This window comes from Dendropsophus ebraccatus, chromosome 4, assembly GCF_027789765.1.
Source record: "Dendropsophus ebraccatus isolate aDenEbr1 chromosome 4, aDenEbr1.pat, whole genome shotgun sequence".
Classification (NCBI taxonomy): domain Eukaryota; kingdom Metazoa; phylum Chordata; class Amphibia; order Anura; family Hylidae; genus Dendropsophus; species Dendropsophus ebraccatus.
The window spans coordinates 4,637,877-4,654,507 of NC_091457.1; the positions used below are offsets into that span (position 1 = coordinate 4,637,877).

Sequence of the window (16,631 nt, forward strand, 5' to 3'; positions counted from 1 at the left end):
TGAGCCTGAGATTGTGAGTTAGATACACCCCAAAACCATAGAGACCCCGGACATCTGGACACCCCTATAAAAGATCGGATACATTGATCACATAATGTATAACAGATCGGATACATCAACAACATAATGGATTATGGATCGGATACATTGATGATATAATGTATAAGGGATCGGATACATTGATGATATAATGTATAAGGGATCGGATACATTGATGATATAATGTATAAGGGATCGGATACATTGATGATATAATGTATAAGGGATCGGATACATTGATGATATAATGTATAAGGGATTGGATACATAGGTGGATACATCAGTGACATCTTTCCTATATCCTGGTCGGTCTCCGCTGGCTGCCAGTTGACTGCTGGGACTTGTAGTTCAGCCTCAGATACTTCTCTCTTCCTCCTGTAATCCCGGAGATCCAGGAAGTGAACGGCGAGAAAATAACAATCAGGAAAGTCATAAACCGTGAGGGCAAACTCCAGGAGGGTATATATGTATATATATATATGGGGGTATAGAGTGGGTGTATATATATATATATATATATATATATATATATATATATATAGCAGTGTATACGTATAGGGGGTATACATATAGGGCAGTGTGTGTGTGTGTGTTTTATATGTATATGTATGTGTATATATATATATGGAAGTGTATCATATCAGGCAGTGTATATATATATAGGGGGTATACATATAGGGCAGTGTATATATACAGTATATGTAGAGGGTATACATATAGGGCAGTATATATATAGAGGGCAGTGTATACATATAGGGGGTATACATATAGGGCAGTATATATATATATATATATATATATATATATATATGGCAGTGTATACATATAGGGCAGTATATATATGTAGGGCAGTGTATACATATAGGGCAGTATATATATATATATATATATATAGGGCAGTGTATACATATAGGGCAGTATATATGTATATATAGGGCAGTATATATATAGAGGGCAGTATATATATATATATATATATATGTATATATATAGGGCAGTGTATACATATAGGGCAGTATATATATATATATATAGGGCAGTGTATACATATAGGGCAGTATATATATATATATAGGGCAGTGTATACATATAGGGCAGTATATATATATATATATCGGGCAGTGTATATATATAGGGGGTATACATATCGGGCAGTATATATATATATATATCGGGCAGTGTATATATATAGGGGGTATACATATCGGGCAATGTATGTATATATATATATATATATATATATATATCGGGCAGTGTATACATATAGGGCAGTATATATATATATTGGGCAGTGTATATATATATATATAGGGGGTATACATATAGGGCAGTGTATATATTTAGGGGGTATACATATCAGGCAGTTTATATATATATATATCGGGCAGTGTATATATATAGGGGGTATACATATCGGGCAGTGTATATATATCGGGCAGTGTATATATATAGGGGGTATACATATCAGGCAGTGTATATATATGGCAGTGTTCCCCCATCCTGCTCCCTGCACCCCGTCAGTCAGATGGGTGGTCATGTGATCAGTATGGTGGACGTTCCCTGGAGTGTGTGCCGGACGTGGTCAGTGACTTCCAGTATTTGCGCGGTGATGAGGAGGAATCTTCGCGGCTCCTCCATGCATCTGCGGAGGAAGTTGTGAAATGTCAGAATAATTAAAGGGGCCGCGCACCGCTCATCTCTAGTCTGGTACTGACACTGCGCTTCCCCTTTAAGAAGGAAAAAAAATCTCCAATACAAATAACTCCCAGAATTTTCTGCTATCCCATCCTATCTGTGTGCGGGAAAGCTGGGTGGTGTAGTCATAGAGCGCCATGTGGCGTGCAGGGGTGGTGATCAGTGATGTGGGGTGATCAGTGATGTGGGGTGCAGGGGTGGTGATCAGTGATGTGGGGTGCAGGGGTGGTGATCAGTGATGTGGGGTGCAGGGGTGGTGATCAGTGATGTGGGGTGCAGGGGTGGTGGTGATCAGTGATGTGGGGTGCAGGGGTGGTGGTGATCAGTGATGTGGGGTGCAGGGGTGGTGGTGATCAGTGATGTGGGGTGCAGGGGTGGTGGTGATCAGTGATGTGGGGTGCAGGGGTGGTGATCAGTGATGTGGGGTGCAGGGGTGGTGATCAGTGATGGGGGGTGCAGGGGTGGTGATCAGTGATGTGGGGTGCAGGGGTGGTGATCAGTGATGTGGGGTGCAGGGGTGGTGGTGATCAGTGATGTGGGGTGCAGGGGTGGTGGTGATCAGTGATGTGGGGTGCAGGGGTGGTGGTGATCAGTGATGTGGGGTGCAGGGGTGGTGGTGATCAGTGATGTGGGGTGCAGGGGTGGTGATCAGTGATGTGGGGTGCAGGGGTGGTGATCAGTGATGGGGGTGCAGGGGTGGTGGTGATCAGTGATGTGGGGTGCAGGGGTGGTGATCAGTGATGTGGGGTGCAGGGGTGGTGGTGATCAGTGATGTGGGGTGCAGGGGTGGTGGTGATCAGTGATGTGGGGTGCAGGGGTGGTGGTGATCAGTGATGTGGGGTGCAGGGGTGGTGATCAGTGATGTGGGGTGCAGGGGTGGTGGTGATCAGTGATGTGGGGTGCAGGGGTGGTGGTGATCAGTGATGTGGGGTGCAGGGGTGGTGATCAGTGATGTGGGGTGCAGGGGTGGTGGTGATCAGTGATGTGGGGTGCAGGGGTGGTGGTGATCAGTGATGTGGGGTGCAGGGGTGGTGATCAGTGATGTGGGGTGCAGGGGTGGTGATCAGTGATGGGGGGTGCAGGGGTGGTGATCAGTGATGTGGGGTGCAGGGGTGGTGGTGATCAGTGATGTGGGGTGCAGGGGTGGTGGTGATCAGTGATGTGGGGTGCAGGGGTGGTGGTGATCAGTGATGTGGGGTGCAGGGGTGGTGGTGATCAGTGATGTGGGGTGCAGGGGTGGTGGTGATCAGTGATGTGGGGTGCAGGGGTGGTGATCAGTGATGTGGGGTGCAGGGGTGGTGATCAGTGATGGGGGTGCAGGGGTGGTGGTGATCAGTGATGTGGGGTGCAGGGGTGGTGATCAGTGATGTGGGGTGCAGGGGTGGTGATCAGTGATGTGGGGTGCAGGGGTGGTGGTGATCAGTGATGTGGGGTGCAGGGGTGGTGGTGATCAGTGATGTGGGGTGCAGGGGTGGTGATCAGTGATGTGGGGTGCAGGGGTGGTGGTGATCAGTGATGTGGGGTGCAGGGGTGGTGGTGATCAGTGATGTGGGGTGCAGGGGTGGTGGTGATCAGTGATGTGGGGTGCAGGGGTGGTGATCAGTGATGTGGGGTGCAGGGGTGGTGGTGATCAGTGATGTGGGGTGCAGGGGTGGTGGTGATCAGTGATGTGGGGTGCAGGGGTGGTGATCAGTGATGTGGGGTGCAGGGGTGGTGATCAGTGATGGGGGTGCAGGGGTGGTGGTGATCAGTGATGTGGGGTGCAGGGGTGGTGGTGATCAGTGATGTGGGGTGCAGGGGTGGTGGTGATCAGTGATGTGGGGTGCAGGGGTGGTGATCAGTGAGTGATCAGTACAGAATGTACCCTGAATGTTTGCACTGAACCACACAACAATGGCCGACGCTCCTCCAGCCCCGCCCCCGCACATCTATAGTTCCTACATTGCAGCAATCTGTCCTTATATGGTCGCAGACTCCTCCCCCTAGTGTGTGTGGCCCCTCGTGGGCGGGTCTTACATAGTAATAACCTCTCTGAATGCAGCAATTGCCCCCAGGTGATTTGCTGCTCTTATTGCCCCTTAGACAGAGCAGGAGACCAGATTACTGGAGGACACAACCGCCAACGACCCCCTGCAACGTCCCTGGGAAATAATGGCGCCTACTGCTCCACTGATACCTAATCTCCCCCCTTTATTAGTGACAATGGATCGGCCAGGAAGGCCATGCATTATAAATAGCCGTCCGTCACCGCCACGTCCAGACGGCTTTCATGTCAGTGACAGAGCGGAGCCCTGGGGGGGGGGGGTACAAACTTCTACAGTATTATTGTGCTGTACCGTACCAGGAGTCCCTGAGATCGGACTGTACAGACTCGGACACCTCAGCCGCCATGTTGTTGTTTCTGTTACTGCCCCTTTAAGATTTTCAGATTCACAAGTTGTTTCCTTGCAGATCGTCTTATATTTCCTATATGGAAGCAGTGACTACATGGCGGTGGTATATATGGAAGCAGTGACTACATGGCGGCGGTATGTTTCCTATATGGAAGCAGTGACTACATGGCGGTGTTATATTTCCTATATGGAAGCAGTGACTACATGGCGGTGTTATATTTCCTATATGGGAGCAGTGACTACATGGCGGTGTTATATTTCCTATATGGAAGCAGTGACTACATGGCGGTGGTATATTTCCTATATGGGAGCAGTGACTACATGGCGGTGGTATATTTCCTATATGGAAGCAGTGACTACATGGCGGTGGTATATTTCCTTTATGGAAGCAGTGACTACATGGCGGTGGTATATGGGCATGAAACTGTATTGTTGTACAGGCACCATGAGGCTTACATGGGTGACTGGGCTGTATACACTATATGTCAGTATTATACAGGCACTGTATGGCAGCATTACATGGTCACGGTACAGTATTATTATATTGTTATATTCTGTATCGTATTGTTACTAAGATTATATATGGCACTATTATTAATAGTATTGCACTGTTACACAGGTACTATATGTCAGTATTATACAGGTACTATATGGCAGCATTACCTGGGCACAGAACAGTATTATTATATTGTAATATACTGTATAGCAGGGGTACTCAACAACTTTTAGTGAAGGTCCACTTACCGGGGTCTATTGTCAGGTGAAGGGCCGAGCTGAACATCAGTAGGAAACGTGTTTTGTTACTTTGTCACAAACGTTCAACTATTTATATACAGAATTGCTGCTTATTAGCGGGAAAACTGGCATTTTTTTCTCTCTCACCAGGCCTTTGATATTAGGTACAAAGGGGGTGACTGCCCTGGTAGTATATAGCCCCCCTGTTGCTCCCCCAGTAGTGTATAGCCCCCCCTGTGCGCTCTCCCTCAGTAGTATATAGCCCCCCCTGTTGCTCCCCCAGTAGTGTATAGCCCCCCTGTGCGCTCTCCCCCAGTAGTATATAGCCCCCCTGTGCGCTCTCCCCCTGTAGTATATAGCCCCCTGTGAGCTCCCCCCAGTAGTATATAGCCTCCCGGTGCGCTCTCCCCCTGTAGTATATAGCCCCCTGTGAGCTCCCACCAGTAGTATATATCCTCCCGGTGCGCTCTCCCCCTGTAGAATATAGCCCCCTGTGAGCTCCCCCCAGTAGTATATAGCCCCCTCAGTAGTATATAGCCCCCTGTGAGGTCCCCCCTGTAGTATATAGCCCCTGTGAGGTCCCCCCTGTAGTATATAGCCCCCTGTGCGCTCCCCCCAGTAGTATATAGCCCCCTCAGTAGTATATAGCCCCCTGTGAGGTCCCCCCTGTAGTATATAGTCCACCTGTGCGCTCCCCCCAGTAGTATATAGCCCCCTCAGTAGTATATAGCCCCCTGTGAGGTCCCCCCTGTAGTATATAGCCCCCTGTGCGCTCCCCCCAGTAGTATATAGCCCCCTCAGTAGTATATAGCCCCCTGTGAGGTCCCCCCTGTAGTATATAGTCCACCTGTGCGCTCCCCCCAGTAGTATATAGCCCCCTCAGTAGTATATAGCCCCCTGTGAGGTCCCCCTGTAGTATATAGCCCCCTGTGCGCTCCCCCCAGTAGTATATAGACCCCTCAGTAGTATATAGCCCCCTGTGAGGTCCCCCCTGTAGTATATAGCCCCCTGTGCGCTCCCCCCAGTAGTATATAGCCCCCTCAGTAGTATATAGCCCCCTGTGAGGTCCCCCTGTAGTATATAGCCCCCTGTGCGCTCCCCCCAGTAGTATATAGCCCCCTCAGTAGTATATAGCCCCCTGTGAGGTCCCCCTTGTAGTATATAACCCCCTGTGCGCTCCCCCCAGTAGTATATAGCCCCCTCAGTAGTATATAGCCCCCTGTGAGGTCCCCCCTGTAGTATATAGCCCCCTGTGCGCTCCCCCCAGTAGTATATAGCCCCCTCAGTAGTATATAGCCCCCTGTGAGGTCCCCCCTGTAGTATATAGTCCACCTGTGCGCTCTCCCCTTGTAGATGCCCCCCAGACAGAAAAAAAAAATAACAAAAACAACTCACCTAGCACCTCGTTCCCCGCTGCGGCTGTCTTCGTCTCTTCCCGTCGGTCCGGCCCCCGGCTGATACGCGCTCTGTAGGGACGTCCCGGGGATTCCCCAGCAGAGCGCGCATCAGTGACCTCAGCGTACGCCGCCGGCCTGCACTTCCCGGAAGGACAGGCCGGCAGCGTACACTGAGGTCTGTGGTGCGCGCTCTGCTGGGGAATCCCCGGGACATCCCTACAGAGCGCGTATCAGCCGGGGGCTGGACCGACACTGCCCCCAGCCCCACAGGCGTACTGACATCTAAGGATAGTACGCCTATGGGGCGGGAGGCAGTGCGGTGGGGAGCGGGACGGACCGGATCCGGGGCGGTTAGGAGGTCTGACCAGGGGTCCGGACAGCTGGCCTCCGCGGTCCGGGTTCGGACCGCGGTCCGCCAGTTGAGGACCCCTGCTGTATAGCATTGTTACTTGGATGATATATGCCACTATTTTTTTCATAGAATAGCACTGGTATGCAAGCTCTATATGTCAGTATTATAGGGCACTGTGTGGTTATATTATGTGCTCACTGTATGACAGTATTACCTGGGCACAGTACAGTATTATTATATTGTTATATACTGTATAGCATTGTTACTTGGATGATATATGGCGCTATTATTTATAGTATAACACTGTTATACTGGTACTATATGTTGGTATTATAGGGCACTGTATGACAGTATTACCTGGGCACAGTACAGTATTATATTGTTATATACTGTATAGCATTGTTACTTGGATGATATATGGCGCTAAATTTATAGCACTGCACTGTTATACAATTGAAAACAATAAAAAAACTGAAGATAAACTGTAGAAAACACTGACTGAGATGGGACCCTGAGCGCAGCACCGACTGAGCCGAGGATCCTGACTATGAACCAGCAGAGATCTGCGGTATATAGTGTATAACCAGGCGATACAATAAGAATAAAACATTAGTAGTAGAGATGAGCGCACAACAGTATCCGCCAAAGACAAAGGCCAAAATATACAACACATAGAGGTGTACAGGACAGCCGACCACAGGAAGCTGCCACACTCTGCTCATGGTCAGCGCTGCCCGTGCCGCCAAACCGGACTAACCGCATATTTCATGTGTATCCAATACCTGTAGGGGGTGAAGAACAATGATGTAATACAGAAACACGTTATATACTACCAGCACTGCACTGCAGTATATACACAATAGGGGGCAGTATTATAGTAATTATATCCCTGTATATAGGGGGCAGTATTATAGTAGTTATATCCCTGTATATAGGAGCAGTATTATAGTAGTATATTCTTGTATATAGGAGCAGTATTATAGTAGTTATATCCCTGTATATAGGAGCAGTATTATAGTAGTTATATCCCTGTATATAGGAGCAGTATTATAGTAGTATATCCCTGTATATAGGGGCAGTATTATAGTAGTATATTCCTGTATATAGGGGCAGTATTATAGTAGTTATATTCCTGTGTATAGGAGCAGTATTATAGTAGTTATATTCCTGTATATAGGAGCAGTATTATAGTAGTTATATTCCTGTATATAGGAGCAGTATTATAGTAGTTATATTCCTGTATATAGGAGCAGTATTATAGTAGTATATTCCTGTATATAGGAGCAGTATTATAGTAGTATATTCCCTGTATATAGGAGCAGTATTATAGTAGTAATATTCCTGTATATAGGAGCAGTATTATAGTAGTTATATCCCTGTATATAGGGGGAGTATTATAGTAGTATATTTCTGTATATAGGAGCAGTATTATAGTAGTTATATTCCTGTATATAGGGGGCAGTATTATAGTAGTTATATCCCTGTATATAGGAGCAGTATTATAGTAGTTATATTCCTGTATATAGGAGCAGTATTATAGTAGTTATATTCCTGTATATAGGAGCAGTATTATAGTAGTTATATCCCTGTATACAGGAGCAGTATTATAGTAGTTATATTCCTGTATATAGGGGCAGTATTATAGTAGTTATATTCCTGTATATAGGCGCAGTATTATAGTAGTTATATTCCTGTATATAGGAGCAGTATTATAGTAGTTATATCCCTGTATATAGGAGCAGTATTATAGTAGTTATATTCCTGTATATAGGGGCAGTATTATAGTAGTTATATTCCTGTATATAGGAGCAGTATTATAGTAGTTATATTCCTGTATATAGGAGCAGTATTATAGTAGTTATATTCCTGTATATAGGAGCAGTATTATAGTAGTTATATTCCTTAATATAGGAGCAGTATTATAGTAGTTATATTCCTGTATATAGGAGCAGTATTATAGTAGTTATATTCCTGTATATAGGAGCAGTATTATAGTAGTATATTCCTGTATATAGGAACAGTAGTATAGTAGTATATCTCTGTATATAGGGGGCAGTATTATAGTAGTTATATCCCTGTATATAGGAGCAGTATTATAGTAGTTATATCCCTGTATATAGGAGCAGTATTATAGTAGTTATATCCCTGTATATAGGAGCAGTATTATAGTAGTTATATTCCTGTATATAGGAGCAGTATTATAGTAGTTATATTCCTGTATATAGGAACAGTATTATAGTAGTTATATCCCTGTATATAGGGGCAGTATTATAGTAGTATTTTCCCATATATAGGAGCAGCATTCTAGTAGTATATTCCTGTATATAGGGGCAGTATTATAGTAGTTATATTTCTGTATATAGGGGGCAGTATTATAGTATTACAGGTTAAAGTTAATAGATTCTGGTCTATGATTCCGGGATTATTGTCGTCTAGATCCCTGAGGGTTTTGCTGTGAATGACGCCTGTAGTATAATAGTCAGTATGGGCAGGTGAGTGTCTGTGCCGTACACTCTCTCTTATTACTGTGTGTAGCCTCCCGCCCTGGGGCAGCTGGATCTGTAACAATGGCGGCAGGATATGTGACATGTAGCCGGGCTGTTACATTACATGAATCCTTATCATGTAGCTTCCGCTTATTATCAGATCTGGTACGTGGCTGCGGCTTCTTCTCTATAGCGGATGATGAGGAGGATCTGGTGGGTTAGTCGGGAGCTCGTATCCAGGACGTGGCGGACGTCTCATAGGGAGAAGCTGCATGTCTGAGGGTCCGGGGTCCATGTGACCGTGGGAAATCCCATCCACCACTGCAGAAGTTTTTCTGTATGTTTGTTTTTTTCTGTTGCAGTTTTTAAAATATTTAATAAATAGTAACATCTGCAGCGAAATGCACCAAGTGTCAGGGTCCCAGCAGCACAGAGGATGTCAGGAGAGGAGCAGGGTCACAGCAGCACAGAGGATGTCAGGAGAGGAGCAGGGTCACAGCAGCACAGAGGATGTCAGGAGAGGAGGGTGCTGATCTTATAGGCGAGGTCCCAGCAGCACAGAGGATGTAAGGAGAGGAGCAGGGTCACAGCAGCACAGAGGATGTCAGGAGAGGAGCAGGGTCACAGCAGCACAGAGGATGTCAGGAGAGGAGGGGGCTGATCTTATAGGAGAGGTCCCAGCAGCACAGAGGATGTCAGGAGAGGAGGGGGCTGATCTTATAGGAGAGGTCCCAGCAGCACAGAGGATGTCAGAAGAGGAGGGGGCTGATCTTATAGGGGAGGACACAGCAGCACAGAGGATGTCAGGAGAGGAAGGGGCTGATCTTATAGGGGAGGACACAGCAGCACAGAGGATGTCAGGAGAGGAGGGGGCTGATCTTATAGGGAGGTCACAGCAGCACAGAGGATGTCAGGAGAGGAGGGGGCTGATATTACAGGAGAGGTCACAGCAGCACAGAGGATGTCAGGAGAGGAGGGTGCTGATCCTATTAGAGGCTGAGGATTACATAGTGTCAGGAGCAGAGTTCCCCCAGCAGCACAGAGTATTTAAGCAGGGATCCTATTACAGTGGCCCGGGGGTTTCCCATACCCCTCCTCTCTGCAGGACAGGCGCTGATTGTTCTCGCTGTATTTGCTTTGTTTGTGTTACTGGACGACGTCCAACATTACAGCGACTGTAGATTGTGAGACATAGAAACGCGTCTGCAGCTCTGTGACCGCCGCGAGCTCCGACACTTGGTAGGAAATGTGCAGTGATGAAGTCTGTGACATTACCTCATTCCTTATTATATTATTACAGGAAATCTCCACCTTCCACCCACTGACATCATGTGTCCCAGCCTCCAGAGCTGCACTCACTATTCTGCTGTTACATCATGTGTCCCAGCCTCCAGAGCTGCGCTCACTATTCTGCTGTTACATCATGTCTCATCCTCCAGAGCTGCGCTCACTATTCTGCTGTTACATCATGTCTCATCCTCCAGAGCTGCACTCACTATTCTGCTGTTACTTCCTGTCTCATCCTCCAAAGCTGTGCTCACTATTCTAGTGTTACATCGTGTCCCATCCTCCAGAGCTGTACTCACTTTTCTGCTGTTACATCATGTCTCATCCTCCAGAGCTGCACTCACTATTCTGCTGTTACATCATGTCTCATCCTCCAGAGCCGCACTCACTTTTCTGCTGTTACATCATGTCTCATCCTCCAGAGCTGCACTCACTATTCTGCTGTTACATCTGGTGTCATCCTCCAGAGCTGCACTCACTATTCTGCTGTTACATCATGTCTCATCCTCCAGAGCTGCGCTCACTATTCTGCTGTTACATCATGTCTCATCCTCCAGAGCTGCGCTCACTATTCTGCTGTTACATCATGTCTCATCCTCCAGAGCTGCACTCACTATTCTGCTGTTACATCTGGTGTCATCCTCCAGAGCTGCACTTACTATTCTGCTGTAACATCATGTCTCATCCTCCAGAGCTGCACTCACTATTCTGCTGTTACATCATGTCTCATCCTCCAGAGCTGCACTCACTATTCTGCTGTTACATCATGTCTCATCCTCCAGAGCTCTTGCAGTATCTCTTATTGTGCATTGCAGTACACCTGCATCTCTTAGGTGATAAGATGTGTAACTACAACTCCCAGCATGCCCTGAGAGGCGTCATCTCTGTTATATGGTATACCTGTCAGTGCTGCTTCACAGTATGGAGCCTGTCTTCCCCCCTGGGACTGGGATACAAGAAGGCGGTGTGCTCGGGGTTAAATCTCCGCTGATATTTTTACCTTTCTTCGTCATCCTATTCTTCTTTGTCCTTTGGCTGAGACGGGCGAGGTGGGAGCCGCTTCCTCCTTAGCCACAAATGGGCGACGTCGCCCACCCGGCCCTGTGACCCACATTACTGGAAGGAAAGATCATCATCTCTACATCCTGGAGCCGAGAGACTACAAGCTATTACTCTCTGGTATCAGCCATGTCAGGCTGGGGAGGGGGAAGGTGACTGTAGGACAGGTATATATGTGGTGTCCCACTAGGGGTGTTACTGTTGTTCACACCCTTTGCAAAAGTCTGTACTTTTTATGGTCTTATTGCAGCCAAAGTAGTATCTAGAGATGACCACTAGATGTCGCTATATTTTGTATTGATGTGTGGAAGCTGCACACCAGGAGTGTCTCAAAGGGTTTTTGAGTTTGTGTGTACCAGAATTGGTGGACCAGTAGGATTTCTCCTTTCTTCTGTCCTATCACCTCTTCTCTCTCTGCTCTTGTGTTGCACTCTTTCCACCCAACCACAGCGCGCCTTACACGCTGGATAGGAAGTTAGTTCCTTGGATGAAGGAGGAGTCTTAGTCAGGATTCTGGGGAGGAAGGACGCAGACCAGATTACTCTACTCTCCAAAGTGGTCCTACCTGGGCCATGGCCCTCTGCCAGGTCCCTCCGTAAGGAAGAGGAGTAGTCTTAGTCAGTATCCCCGCATGGGTAGGATGCAGGACGGTGCTCTCTTACAAACTTCTCTCTCAGTGCCTATATCCTGCATGATGCAGTGTTAAACCCCTCAGGAGACGATTAGCCAACAGAACATCTCAACTGAAAGAAACAACAGTGCAGGAAAGTATCCACTAAAGAGCCAAAGAGCTAGGAACTGATCCGGGTGGAACAAAGTTACTCTAAAAGTCTATGAACTCCATCGCGCAGTGTGAGTGTGTAACGCTGTGTGTGTGGATCCTCTGTACCGTCACTAGCGATGGCATAAACCACACCAGGGAGCGGAGTCTTAAGGGGCCGCTGGTCTTCACCAGAGCCCGCCGCAAGGCGGAACGGGCTTGCTGCGGCAGGCGACCCCCAGGTCGCTACCCCTGGCTTGGTTTGCTAGTGACGGCGGGCGAGATGTGGCAGGAGCAGTAAGCAGGTGATAGTGCTGGCAGTGGTCAATGGGCGTAACCGCAGGTGACAGAGGCAGTGCACAGGAACAATGGACTAAGCAGCGGGCAGGAACTAGGGACAAGGACAGCGGACAGGAACAGCAGGGAGCTGGGACAAACGCTATGGGAAGTATGTAGAGGCTCTAACACGAGGAACAGGGCATGCTGGGATTTATAGGGAGTGTTAGTGTGTACACACCAATTAGGGGCGGACTGGCCCTTTAAACCTGAGACAGCCAGCGCGCGCGCGCGCCCTAGGAGGTGGGGACGCTCGCGCCGGCCAGGACAGACGGAGACAGGAGCGGGGCGAGGTAAGGCGCCCCCCAGGGCCGAGCTAGTAGCAGTGCCGGGTCCCTGCACAGAGGGAGGTTGTGGCGGCGGCTCGGAGCACGGGCCGCCGCCGCAGCCGTGACAGTACCCCCCCCCTTTGGCCTCCCCCTCTTTCTTGCCTGCAGGAACCTGCAGGATGTTAGTCTCGGGTTCCCAGGACCTCTCCTCAGGACCAAACCCTCTCCAGTCCACCGGAAAGAAACGTCTTCCTCTGACAGCCTTCATAGCCAGGAGATCCTTCACAACATAGACGTCGTCTGAGATGGCTTGTGGAGGAGTGATGGCAGACTTACTGGAAAAACGGTTGAAGACCACTGGTTTTAAGAGGGAGACGTGGAAAGAATTCGGGATCCGCATAGTAGGGGGCAGGCGAAGTTTGTAGGTGACCGGGTTGATACGTTCCTGCACCGCAAAGGAATCGGGGCCCCAGCTTGTAGCTGGGAATCTTGAATCGGATATATTTGGCTGAAAGCCAAACCTTGTCACCAGGGGAGAATTTAGTGGCAGGTCTTCTCTTCTTATCCGCCTAGACCTTCATGTGGACAGTAAAGACTGTCTAGTCTGACCCCAGATTGATTGAAGGTCTGACACCAGTTCTTCGACGGCAGGAACCTCGGAGGATGAAGAGAGAGGCAGAGGAGGACGAGGTTGACGACCATAGACAACATAGAAGGGTGATTTGCCTGTGGAATTCGAGTCCAGATGGTTGTAAGAAAATTCTGCCCATGAAAGCAGACTGGACCAGTTGTCCTGGCGTGCAGAGACGAAGTGTCGCAAATAGTTGCCTAGAATCTGATTGACCCTCTCCACTTGCCCGTTGGTCTGGGGGTGATAGGCCGATGAGAAGTCCAGCTTCACTTGGAGTTGTGAACAGAGAGCGCGGCAGAATTTGGAGACGAATTGAGAGCCTCTGTCAGACACGATGTGAAGGGGAAGGCCGTGTAAGCGGAAGATATGCTGGAAGAACAGCTGGGCCAGACGAGGAGCGGATGGTAGTCCCGGGAGGACTTGTTTTTGGCACAGCTGGTACCGGAAGCCACAAAGTCCTTGACATCTTGGAGTAGGCTGGGCCACCAGTAGTGGCGGGAGATCAGTTGCCCGGTCTTTTGGACTCCAGGGTGCCCGGCCACCAACTTCAGAATCCCTCTTCGAAGTGCTGGGCGAACATAGGTCTTTCCGGGGGGTACTCTCTGAAGAGCCGAGGTGGCGACTGGCATTAGACGATTGGGAGGTATGATGTGGCGAGGAGAGTCCTCTTGCCCCATGACATCAGATGCTCTGGAGAGAGCATCGGCTCTCACGTTCTTCTCAGCCGGACGAAAATGGATGACGCAGTTGAAACTTGAAAAGAAAAGCGACCACCTGGCCTGCCGGGGATTGAGGCGTTGGGCCGATTGGAGCTAAAGAAGGTTCTTGTGGTCTGTGTAGATGTTAACCGGATGCCTAGCTCCTAGCTCAAAAGTTCTCTGTCTCCAATAGTGTAGTTCCTCTCAGCAGGGGAGAAAGTCTTTGAGAAGAACCCACAAGTTCTGGTCTTGCCAGACGCGTCCTTTAGTGAAAGGACGGCTCCAGCGCCCACTGAAGATGCATCAACCTCAAGTGAAAAGGGTTTGGTGGCATCCGGGCGGACTAGAGCAGGTGCAGAAGCGAAGGCAGACTTTAAGCTAGTGAAGGCTTGCTCAGCCTCGGGCGGCCAATGCCTGGGGTCCGCCTTTTTCTTAGTGAGAGCCACAATGGGTGCGACCAGGGTAGAGAAATGTGGAATGAACTGCCGGTAGTAGTTGACAAATCCTAGGAGGCGCTGGATAGCTCTGAGACCCACAGGGCGTGGCCACTGAAGAATGGCCGAGAGCTTAGCTGGATCCATCTGTAGACCCCGGTCGGAGACGATGTACCCAAGGAAAGGAAGGCTGCGCTAATGGAAGATGCACTTCTCCAGCTTGGCGTACAGATGGTTGGCCCGTAGTCGTCGTAGAACCTGACGTACTTGTGTCACGTGGGTCTGCAGGTCAGGGGAGAAGACCAGAATGTCGTCTAGATAGACGATGACGTAGAGAAGGTCACGGAATATGTCGTTGACGAATTCCTGGAAGACCGCCGGGGCATTGCATAGGCCGAATGGCATGACCAGATATTCGTAGTGCCCATCCCTGGTGTTGAAGGCAGTCTTCCATTCGTCACCTTCACGAATTCGGATCAAATTATACGCTCCCCTGAGATCATGCTTGGTGAAGACCCGGGCTCCACGGAGACGGTCGAATAGTTCAGGGATGAGCGGAAGAGGATATCGGTTCTTGACAGTCACCTTATGTAGGCCCCAGTAATCAATGCATGGGCGGAGAGAACTGTCCTTCTTCTGCACAAAGAAGAAACCTGCGGGACGAGGATTTGCGGATGAAACCCTTCAGTAAGTTCTCCCGGATGTAGGAGGACATGGCCTCAGTCTCGGGTACGGAAAGAGGGTACACCCAAACGCGTGGAGGAGAAGTCCCAGGAAGGAGGTCTATACATCCGGTGAGGGGGTAGAGAGTCCGCCTCTTTGGCAGAGAAGACGTCAGCCAAGTCTTGGTATTCCGCCGGCAGGCCGGATAGAGGCTTGACGGAGTCAAGTGACGTCATGGAGCACTTGGGCTGAGGGGACTTCAGACACCGGTTAGAACAGTCCAGACCCCAACTGAGAATCTCCCCGATTCTCCAGTCTAGCTTAGGGGCATGTAATTGCAGCCAAGGGAGACCCAGCAAGATGTCGGAAGAGGAATGGCGCAAGACGTAGAAGGAGATCTTCTCCTGATGTAAAGCGCCCACCTGGAGGACTAGAGGTGCAGTCTGGTAGTGCACTACATCGGTAAGAGTCTCGCCCGTGACCGAGGAGATAGTCAGGAATCGTGCTAGTCGGGTCACGGGTAGCCGCCATCTTTGGACCAACGTAGCTGCAATGAAACTGCTTGCAGACCCAGAGTCAATAAAGGCAGTAGTCTGGTGAGTTTGTCCTGAGGGCGTCTGGACGGAAACTGGCATAGACAACCTTGGAGAGGTGGCATTCACACCTACGGAGGCCTCTCCCACCGGACCTAGGTGCGAGCGTTTCCTGGACGCTGAGGACGTTGGGGACATCTCTGCCGGAAGTGATCAGAGCCACCGCAGTAGAGGCAGAGATTCAGCTCCAGACGATGAGCTCTCTCATCAGACGTCAGGCGAGCTCGTTCCACCTGCATGGGAACCTCCGGAGTCGGCTGGGGCACTGGAGCGACAGGATTCTGGAAAATCGGTGCCAGCCGGTGATGGCGACGGGGCAGGCCTAGTCGCCGTTCTTGCCGGATCTCCTCCTCTCTCTCGGAAAACCGGATGTCGACCCTGGTAGCCAGTAGAATGAGATCGTGCAAGGAGGTAGGGAGGTCTCGGGCGGAGAGCAAGTCTTTCACCCGACTAGACAGGCCCTTCTTGAAGGTGGCTACTAGAGCGGCCTCTTTCCAGTCTAGTTCTGCTGCCAGGGTGCGGAATTGGATGGCATAGTCGCCAACGGAGGAACTCCCTTGTGAGAGGTTGAGGAGAGCAGTCTCAGCTGAAGATGCACGGGCAGGTTCCTCAAAGACGGAGCGAAACTCGGCCAGGAAGGTTCGGAGATTGGCAGCAACAGGGTCATCTCAGTCCCACAGCGGTGTGGCCCAAGCCAGAGCTCTACCCTCCAAGAGGCTGATGATGAAAGCCACTTTAGAGCGCTCGGTGGAGAACTGACTACTTAAGAGTTCAATATGCATGGTGCATTGAGTCAGGAATCCT

The 16,631-nt window shown here is 49.4% G+C and overlaps 1 protein-coding gene across 1 annotated transcript in view; it reads left to right on the forward strand.

Annotated features, from left to right (window-relative positions):
* Nucleotides 1-16,631, forward strand: part of SWAP70 (switching B cell complex subunit SWAP70) — a 51,772-nt gene that overhangs the window by 1,338 nt on the left and 33,803 nt on the right. The window lies entirely within an intron of this gene.